Source organism: Lagenorhynchus albirostris, chromosome 7, assembly GCF_949774975.1.
Source record: "Lagenorhynchus albirostris chromosome 7, mLagAlb1.1, whole genome shotgun sequence".
In the NCBI taxonomy this organism is placed as follows: Eukaryota; Metazoa; Chordata; class Mammalia; order Artiodactyla; family Delphinidae; genus Lagenorhynchus; species Lagenorhynchus albirostris.
In genome coordinates this window covers 27,129,123-27,138,984 of record NC_083101.1, presented here as the reverse complement: position 1 = coordinate 27,138,984, position 9,862 = coordinate 27,129,123, and the positions used below count along the sequence as shown (strand labels likewise).

The window sequence follows — 9,862 nt, the reverse complement described above, 5'->3', positions numbered from 1 at the left end:
GAAATGTGGGAATGAAGACAGGGAGGAGGTGGGAATGGAGTCTATGTCTCACCTCTTCCCAATGAGAAACAGCTCCCTGCTTGTAAATAGCAGAGAATCTGGGGGAAGACCAGGCTTTGGTGCCACATCAAGCCAGGGAACTTCTATATCAGTTGCAGAATCTGTTTATTTTTCTTTACTTGTATTGCAAACTTATAACAAGCTGAGAAAAAAGCAGACCTCTCCTTTTTGTTTTTTTCAGCTGGCCTCTCATTCTCTTCCCAACAATGTCTGGGTTTCCCTCAAAGCTACCAAGTGCTAATTTGAAAAATATGTTACCAACAAGTGGGAGAAAAGCAGGCATCCTATGTGAAATGCCCTCTAGGGCGTGGAGGAACTCCCAGAGAGAGAGAGAGCGCACATGCGCACGCCCGTGCGCCAGGGCTGCGTGCTCTCTGAGCAGCAGGAAGAAATGGGAGCGACTAAGACAGAAGCTCACTTATAGCTTGGTGACATCTTGGGCGGCTGGATGAAACCCTCCGTTGCATTTAAGGTACTACACAAATCTCATTGTTGATATTATTCGTTGCATTTCTCAGAGTCGCTTGTAGGATACCTTTTTTTTAACATCTTTATTGGAGTATAATTACTTTACAATGGTGTGTTAGTTTCTGCTTTATAACAAAGTGAATCAGCTATACATATATCCCCATATCCCCTCCCTCTTGTGTCTCCCTCCCACCCTCCCTATCCCACCCCTCTATGTGAACACAAAGCACCGAGCTCATCTCCCTGTGCCGTGCGGGTTGCTTCCCACTAACTATTTTACATTTGATAGTGTATATATGTCCATGCCACTCTCTCACTTCGTCCCAGCTTACCCTTCCCACTCCCCGTGTCCTCAAGTCCGTTCTCTACGTCTACGTCTTTATTCCTGTCCTGCCCCTAGGTTCTTCATGACCTTTTTTTTTTTTCTCTTAGATTCCATATATATGTGTTAGCATACGGTATTTGTTTTTCTCTTTCTGACTTACTTCACTCTGTATGACAAACTCTAGGTCCATCCACCTCACTACAAATAACTCAGTTTCGTTTCTTTTTATGGCTGAGTAATATTCCCTTGTATATACATGCCACATCTTTTTTATCCATTCATCTGTCAATGGACACTTAGGTTGATATTATTCACTGCATTTCTCAGAGTCACCTGTAGGATACTTCTTAAGAAAAATTTATTTTAGAGTTAATTACTAAAAAATACTTGCTTCTGCTGAAGAGTTTGTATGTTTCCTCCTCATGGATGAAAAGACCTGTGTCACACGTTACGTTTCCGGGCTTGCTTTGTCTGCCAGGAAGCTTAGAACAAAAATTACAGCTCAAACAGAGCTTTGGTAGAGATCGCATCACCAGCTTAACCGTAGTTTTTTTACCTCATGACTTGTCTCTCATATTCTAATGCAATTCCTTTCTTTCTTTTCCCTTTCTTTCTTTCTCTCTTTTTTTTCTCTCTCTCCCTTCCTCTCTCCGTTTCTCTCTTTCTTTATGATTTAAAAATGAATATTTTACCATTCTATGTATGTTATATGAATGGCCTCAAATTCTTTGTGGAATAAGGCAATATATAAAAGTAAATATACACATAAAAAAACCTTCCTGGAACAAACTTTGGATGAGAAAAATTAAGGGGATGAAGGAGCAATGGAAGGAAATCCTGAAATTGACTTCAGGTTTTTTCCTCATCTACATCAAATTCCATCACCTCATTCCCAGCTGCTAACAGTTTTGAGAGAGGCACCATGGATACGGAGAGAACCTTCAGGATGCGGCTAACAGGAGTGGTTTCTGGTGGGTGGCTGCTCTGCAGATCACCAAACCCTAAGGGCATACAATTCAATTTGAACATTTCAGAGAGAACTTCCTCTGGGTTCTTCCCATGGTGGTCCGATTTTTTAAAAAATTGAAGTATAGTTGATTGACGATATTATATTAGTTTCAGGTGTACAACAGTGTTTCAATAATTTTATAGAGTATACTCCATTTAAAGTATACTCCATTATAAAATAATGGCTGTAATTCCTTGTGCCGTACAATATATCCTTGTGGCTTATTTATTTTGTACATAGTAGTTTGTATCTCTTCATCCCCTACCCCTGTCTTGCCCCTCCTCGCTTCCTTCTCCCCAGTGGTAACCACTAGATCTCTGTATCTGTGAATCTGTTTCCATTTTGTTTTAGTTTTTAGATTCCACATATAAATGATAACATAGAGTATTTGTCTTTCTCTGACTTACTTCACTAAGCATAATACCCTCTAGGTCCATCCATGTTGTTGCAAAATTTCATTCTTTTTTATGGCTGAGTAACATTCCAGTGTGTGTGTGTGTGTGTGTGTGTGTGTGTGTGTGTGTATCGCATCATCTTTATCCATTCATTTGTTGGTGGACACTTACTTTGCTTCTGTATCTTGGCTACTGTAAATAATGCTGCTATGAACATAAGGTGCATGTTAACTTTGTGAATGAGTGTTTTCATTTTCTTTGATATAGACCCAGGAGTGGAATTGCTGGGTCATATGGTAGTTCTATTATTAGTTTTTTGAGGAAACTCCATATTGTTTTGCATAGCGGCTGCACCAATTTACATTCCCACCACAGGGCACGAGGTTTCCTTTTTCTGCACATCCTCACCAACATTTGTTATTTGTGGGGCAGTCTGATTTTTTTGCAGTACGAGAAAGAGTATGGGATTTAGAGGCCAAAGACTATAACATTTCTGGATCCAACTGTGAGGACTTGGGCCTAACCTAACTCTGTAATAACAACTCTACAGAGTTAATTTAAGTATCAAGTGAAAATGAAGATGAAAGTGCTATGTAGAGTATGAGGAATTACACAAATCTCATTATCTTCATGAATTAGGGTTCTTTGCAGGCGTCTCCCCACCACCATTTGATATCTATTTCACAACACTGTAACTAGCAGCTCCTGTGCTCCAGTCATTCCTTGACCATTCCTGGGATGCCCTTCTCCTCCCCTTGGGTCCATGGTAGACTCCTACACAACCTTTAAAACCCAGCTCAAATAGCACCACCTTGATGAAGTCATAGCCCTACCATTTACGATGAATACATTACTTTTTCCTTACTCTTGGTCATCAAAGCATTTGCTTCATACCATTAATGTTGGATGTGTTATATTGAACTTGGTTGCTTCCTGCCTGTTACCTCTCTTTTGTTTAGTTTTAAATCTCTAGCACATTGTAGGTGCATCTAGCTTCAAGACCTTAAATCACAAAGTAAATGGAAGGTGAATTTCGAGACGTGTGAGCAGAGAACAAAATTTTCTCAGAATCCATATGTATCTTAAAAATATTTCATGCTACAAAAGGCCAGGTTGATAAAAATGAAATACCAAGCAATAGCATTGAAACGGGCTGTTTATTTTGTCACTATCAAATGTGATGGGTGGATACTCCCAATTTCCTCTGAGAGCTCCTGTTTTCCAAGTCTAAGGCTACATTGACTCTAGACTGGGGTATTAGGGAACTCTTAAGAGCTATCTGCAAGGAGAGGAGACAAGGCAGATCCGGCAGTGATGGGAACAGTAAAGCAGAGAGATTTGGAGCCCAGGCTGTGGCATCAGCTACCTGGGTAAGTAGTTTAATCTCTGTGTTCCCTTGTGATGGTTAATTTTGTGTGTCAACTTGACTGGGCTGAGATGCCCACGTAGCTGGTAAAACATTCCTGGGTGTGTCTGTGAGGGGGTCTCTGGAAGAGATTAGTTTTGAATATGTAGACTGAGTGAAGAAGATAGCCCTCACCAATGCCAGTAGGCATCATGCAATCCATTGTGGGCCTGAATAGGACAAGAAAGCGGAGGAAAGGCAAGTTGGCTCTGTTGGTTGACTTGGCACATCTGTCTTCTCCTGTCCTCAGACATTGGTGCTTCTGGTTCTTGGGCCTTCGGTTATGATACCATTGGCTCTCCTGGTTCTCAGGCTTTTGGGTTTGGACTGAAACTACAACACCAACTTTCCTGGGCCTCCAGTTTGCAGATGGCAGACTATGGGACTGCCCAGCCTGCATGATTGTGTGAGCCAGTCGTTCATAATAAGTCTCATACCCTATTGGTTCTGTTTCTCTGGAGAACCCTAATATATTCTTCACCTCAAAAACTGGGATAATAATAGCAGCTACCACGTTGGTTTGTTTTGAGAGTTAAATGAGATAATACATGGAAAGCAATAAGTATAGTGCCTGGTACATGGTAAATGCTCAACAAATGTCATCTCTTCTCATAAAGTGCAACCTCTTTCACATAGGAGGCCTATGTATCTCCTTAGCTTTCAGAGTTATGGCAGCTTTCTGTTGCTGGTTGTTGCCTTTCTTTCTCCTAAATAGATGTGTGCTTACGTGTTGTGGGCAAGAGCAGAACATCCACTGCACTTCAGTGGCTGACACAGGAGTGACTGGGACCTGCATGTGCTCCAACAGAAGGCACACGGCCTTGCTCTGCTCTGCTTATGTGAAAAGCATTGATTCATCTGGGTGCAGCATTTAGGGAGGATCATAGCCAAGAAGGACTATGTTTAAAAACTTATTGCCCTATCTGTACAACGAAGACGACAATCTTACTTAATTTCTGGAAAGAATAAACGATACATTATGTATGTCAAAGTGCCTTATAAACCGAAAAGAAACGTCTGTATCTTTGTTATTATTACGATGGGCCAATGTGAGGATGAATTCAGTCTGAACAACAATATCAAAACGAATTCACGTGTGCTTGAATGGCTTACCACGTTGTATGATTAGCCATCTAGCCCAGGTGTGGGGCTTTGACCTCGGCATGGAAGAATCACAAGAGAAGACAGATTTCAATGATGCCTTTCAGTGCTTTGTGCTGGGTGTGGGTTTTATTTTTAAAAAATAAATAAATAAAAAGGGAAGACATTCTTCCCACCTATGAAGGACAACCTGGAGTGATCTCTCCTGGTTGACAGGAAACCATCATCACCTCTGCTGACCTAAGAGAGCTCTACCTTGGGTTATGGAAAGTTGTCACAGAAATATTGTGTTCACTTAGCCAAGGGAGCTGCATCAGCATTTTAGAAGATTGCTGAACTCAACTATTTAGAGAGCCCTACATCTCCTCCCTGACAGGACACCACAGCAGTGATGAGGACGAGAGGGAACGAGAGCATTCTGGCAGGGACAGGGTGATTTAAACTCAGCCCCTACTCACTTGGATAATGGGCGTCAAAGCAAGGGAAATCCTGTTCTAACTGTGAGTGTTCCTCATTTGGGCAAGAGCTGTGTTCCTGGAGCTTTGTGTGCAAGGCAGTTTTCTGTAATCAGATCATTATTTGATGGAATTCACTGGGAAGTCTGAGAAAATTTTTTGTGGTGAAAGTTTTAGACATTTTGTACATTTGAAGTTTTGTAAGTTGCATTGTTTTTGAAACGTGGGCAATACTTGTAACTGATAAAAAGGTGCTTGTTTTAAGATTTACTACGTTTTAAGTTTTATTTACTATTCTTAAATATTACAGCTTGCTCACATGACCTTGTATTTGTATAGAATTGTCAAATAAGGCAGAGTTCTGGATTTCATTGGAAATTAATTCAATTAAAGTAACCTGGACACTGCTCTGCTTGGAGCATTGTGTGAACCTAATTCTTTGGCATTTTATGAAGCAAAGCTGTTGGCTATTCATGAATGTTCCTTATGTCTACAACTTATATCTCTCAAATATTCTTTTTTTAAAAATTTATTTATTTTTATTTATTTATTTTTGGCTGCGTTGGGTCTTCGTTGCTGCACGTGGGCTTTCTCTAGTTGCGGCGAGTGGGCGCTACTCATCGTTGCGGTGCTCGGTCTTCTCATTGCGGTGGCTTCTCTTGTTGCAGAGCACGGGCTCTAGGCACGTGGGCTTCAGTAGTTGTGGCTCGTGGGCTCTAGAGTGCAGTTCAGTAATTGTGGCACACAGGATTTGTTGCTCCGCGGCATGTAGGATCTTCCCGGACCAGGGCTCGAACCCGTGTCCCCTGCATTGGCAGGCGATTCTTAACCACTGCGCCACCAGAAAAGTCCCTCTCAAGTATCTTCTTGAAGAGGGGAGCTGGCTCTTAAATATTCACAAAACGTTTCTACAAGATAGCTAAAGAATATGGGGTGTTGTGTTTATATAATGCTACTTAATTTTATATGTCGGGAAACGGGGCTGCCTACCAGCTTACCCTGTGCCGTCATAAACTGAGCATCTATGCTGTGCCTGCCATAGGCGCTTACATGTGCATTAGATCATTTAATCATTACAATTGATATCTTTAACCTACTTTACAGCTGAGGAATCTGAGGCTCAGAGTTTTTTTTTCTTTTCAATTACTTATTTGCTTTATTTTTTTTTTTGGATGCGTTGGGTCTTTGTTGCTGCACACAGGCTTTCTCTAGTTGCAGTGAACGGGGGCTACTGTTCCTTGTGGTGCACGGGCTTCTCATTGCAGTGGCTTCTCTTGTTGCAGAGCACAGGCTCTAAGCGCGTGGGCTCAGTAGTTGTGGTGCACAGGCTTAGCTGCTCCGTGGCATGTGGGGTTTACCCAGACCAGGGCTCGAATCTGTGTCCCCTGCATTGGCAGGCGGATTCTTAACCACTGCACCACCAGGGGTGTCCCGAGGCTCAGAAAATTTTAAGTGACTTGCCAGAAGTCAAGTAGGTTGCAGATCTAGGACGTAAACTAGAGGTTTTGTTCTACATTATCATATAACCAGGCAGCAAAATTGACTAATGATGTGATTCAAGACTGAAGGATGGGGGGTAGAGGAGAGAATTTCAAACTAGTGACTGAAGACAGAGTTGCAAAGGATGGAAAGGCTTCTTAATATGGATATCGAAACCATATGACTACCATTTATCAAGTGCTTATCATGAACTTGTCATTATGCTAAGTGTTTCTCATGAAAACCATCAGAATTCCCATGAAGTACTGTCTTATTTTCCAGTTGTACAGATGAAGAAATTGAGGTACGGAGATTTAAATGGACTCAAGTCAGGCCATAGAACTTAATAAGCAGGGGCATTTGGACTTGGACCCAGTGCTGTCTCCCTCAAAAGCTTGTACTCTTTCTGTATTACTCTGCTGCTCACCACCCAAACTCCTGAAATGTAAATGCTTTTGCCCATTAGTGACAGCTGGAATTTAGGCCTCAGCCCAAGACTTGTTCAATAATATGCATGGCCTTGAAGCCATACAGGTGTACTTTGAAACTTAAAGACCAGCATTTTCTTACTAGAACAACATAAACAAAATCTGCTTGGACGCTGTGAAAGTAGTAAAAATATAGAACTTACCTTCCCTAAGATGCTGCAGAAGCTTAGAATGTGGCAAGATAGCTTTTTAAAGATATATGTTTATAAAAGTTGCAAGGACACAGTGTTTAAAAATCAAGTAGTTTTCCATGGTTTATAATGGACAACAGCAGTCTCCTCCCACTCTATCCCTATTCCCACTTCCCAGAGGCTACCACTTACATTTATGGTTGCCTCCATGTTTAGGATATCATGGATATACTGCCATTTCTTGCTTACTTACTTACTTATTTACTTACCTACCTACCAACCTACCTGCATACCTTCCTACTTATTGCATTAGCTTCCTAGGGCTGCCATAAAAAAGTGCCACAAATTTGTGGCTTAAATATCAGAAATTTATTGTCCTGCAGTCTTGAGGCTAGAAGTCTGAGATCAAGGGGTCAGCAGTGTCGGTTCCTTCTGAGGGCTATGAGGGAGCATCTGTCCCAGGGCTCTTTTGATTTATGGTGGATTGCTGGACATCTTTGGTGTTCCTTGGCTTGTAAGGTACCTCCCCCGATCTCTGCCTTCATCTTCACATGACATTCTCTCTGTGCATGTTTGTCTCTGTGTCCAAATTCCCCCCTTCTATGAGGACACTCAACATATTGGATTAGAGCACAACTTAATGACCTCTTTTTTACTTGAATACTTTTTTAAAGACTCTATTTTCAAATAAGGTCATATTCTGAGGTACGAGGGGTTAGGACTTCAACATATTATTTTGGGGGGGGTGGGCACAATTCAACCCATAAGAATTATCTGTTGTCTTCCTAACATAAAAGATGAGATTTGGCTCTCAGCTTCACATCTTCTTTCCACTCACTTTTTTTTTTTCTTAATTTTTGGCTGCGTTGGGTCTTTGTTGCTCCATGTGGGCTTTCTCTAGTTGTGGAGAGCAGGGGCTACTCTTTGTTGTGGTGCATGGGCCTCTCATTGCAGTGGCTTCTTTTGTTGTGGAGCATGGGTTCTAGGCACACAGACTCAGTAGTTGTGGCACGCAGGTCCTAGAGTGCGTGGGCTTCTGTGGTTGTGGTGTGTGGGCTCAGTAGCTGCGGCGCACCGACTCTAGGGCATGCAAGCTTCAGTAGCTGTGGCTCGTGGGCTTTAGAGCACAGGCTCAGTAGTTGTGGCACATGGGCTTAGTTGCTCCGTGGCATGTGGGATCTTCCTGGACCAGGGATTGAACCCGTGTCCCCTGCATTGGCAGGCAGATTCTTAACCCCTGCACCACCAGGGAAGTTCTCCACTCACTTTTAGTCCTTCCATCTTTATGGTAATGATTTTTTGTTAGATTTAGCATTTACATTGTTATGACTGTGCAAATATTATTTACATCTGGGTCATGTAATGAATATGATTAAATTTTCTTTCTTTGGTTTTCATGGAATTATTAATCGTCTTGTGTTCTTGTTTGCTTAGTTTTCTAAGTTAAAAGAGACCAAGTTCTAAATTGTAGAGGAATTTCTGCAAATCAAAAAAGATAAGAAATTAGTAAAAACATGGGGAAAGGTATGAAGAGTTAATTTAAAAAAGGAAAAAAAAAACCCACGTGGTTAACAAGCCGATCACCCGTTGGTGATTAGAAAAACGGAAACGTCAAAATATTACTTCTCTCCTACCAGATTGGCTATCACTGGAAAGCTGGATGGTGCTAAGGGTTGGCAGGTCTGTGGCAATACAAGAACTGCAAAGTACCAGTGGTGGAAGTGTGGACCAGGGCAGCAGTTCTGGAGAGGATTCTGCCACCTACGCCACTGCTTAGGCAGCTCTGTCACACTCCAGGATGTACATCGTACAGAAATTCCCCATCATTTGTGATAGCAGGAAGTTGGAGACAATCTAGCTGTTGATCAATAAGGGGCCAGATAACTACATATGGTGGATGTGTTTTAAGGAATACTTGTGAGTTGGAAGCAATGAGTTAGATGTACACACAGAAATATGCATAGACCTAAAACACAGTGCTGAGTGAAAGAGTTAAGAAAAAGACTAAGATATTTAGCAAATTAAACGTGTAAATTGAAAATATATGCATATAATTTAATATACATTTTAAAAGAACTCATATAAATGAAATAATACATTTCAGTCATATCAGGGTGGTTGTATATGGGGAAATGGAAATAAGGGGAATGCATAAATAAGGGGGGCTGTGGTGAGACCAGTGCTGGTGAGGAGTGTGATTGATTCAACCATCTGCACTTGAGATCTAAAAACAGACTCAGTGTTTACACGATTAAGACTAAATAAACATTATTTACACCTGAGTCATGGAGTGTATTATGATTACATTTCCCTTTTCGGGGCTAGGAGGAGATATAGTTTATTTTATGTTCCTGAAATTAAAAATGATCCAAAAATTTTTTGTTTAGTTTTCTGTGCATATATCACTAATTCATCCCTGAACTCTTTGCCAACTGAATATATTTCTTCCCTTTATATTCAAATTCCTCAGATAATCTATCAGTTTTACATTTTCTTTTTTTGGTGACATCCCTCTTGGAGGTTTTTGTCTTCTGCTATGGACTGAA

The 9,862-nt window shown here is 41.2% G+C and overlaps 1 long non-coding RNA gene across 1 annotated transcript in view; it reads left to right on the top strand.

The window, feature by feature from the left end:
* The first annotated feature begins 213 nt into the window (after positions 1-213).
* Positions 214-9,862, top strand: part of LOC132522808 (uncharacterized) — a 292,973-nt gene continuing 283,324 nt past the window's right edge. Inside the window, exon 1 of the long non-coding RNA XR_009541334.1 lies at positions 214-532. This is a non-coding gene — a long non-coding RNA (uncharacterized LOC132522808). The remainder of the gene's footprint in view (positions 533-9,862) is intronic.